Source organism: Penaeus monodon, chromosome 24 (assembly GCF_015228065.2).
Source record: "Penaeus monodon isolate SGIC_2016 chromosome 24, NSTDA_Pmon_1, whole genome shotgun sequence".
NCBI lineage: Eukaryota > Metazoa > Arthropoda > Malacostraca > Decapoda > Penaeidae > Penaeus > Penaeus monodon.
Genome location: NC_051409.1, coordinates 6623581 through 6624250, shown reverse-complemented (window position 1 = coordinate 6624250; position 670 = coordinate 6623581).

The window sequence follows — 670 nt, the reverse complement described above, 5'->3', positions numbered from 1 at the left end:
CTCAGAAGCGTGCAGCAAACAACTATTCAGAGATCAACACCACATGCAAAACTTCCTCGCCCATTCAGTTTCTGGAAAAGTTGCACATTAATCCTGCAATACAGGCTGATCGCACTTCCATTGTCTAGTTACACAAGGAGAATAAAAGCCGCTATAGTTATATTCAGAAGATTGGCGTCATTGCTCCATGAGAAACAGCCTGTGAAAAGGAATGTCTTAGGAATTATATAAAAAACGGAGAAATGACTGCATAGACTTGAAATAAAACAATCAGAAATTAAAATGGATCGTGACATTTCGAGTCTTAACTTGACTCCTCATCAGGTGATTAAGCCGATTCGATCGCCTAATGTACCTTAGCGTCTGCCTGAAAAGGCAGTTTTGTTTTCCTTTCTCATTTCGTCCGCGTTTGCTTTCTTGCAAATACACATGCACTAAATGCAATTCAATAATGATTATTTCAGATTATGACTTATGGGGAAAAAAACGTTCGCATATCAGGCTACCGACACTTTTTTAGAGATTGTAAAATGGAGACCTGCCAAGAACCCAGGACCTGATTGCCTCAAAGCTATACCATCTTTATACAATGACAAATGTATATTTACAGATATACAGGGTCTTATATGTATACAATCAATATACTGATTGTGTTTACGCACATATAGTC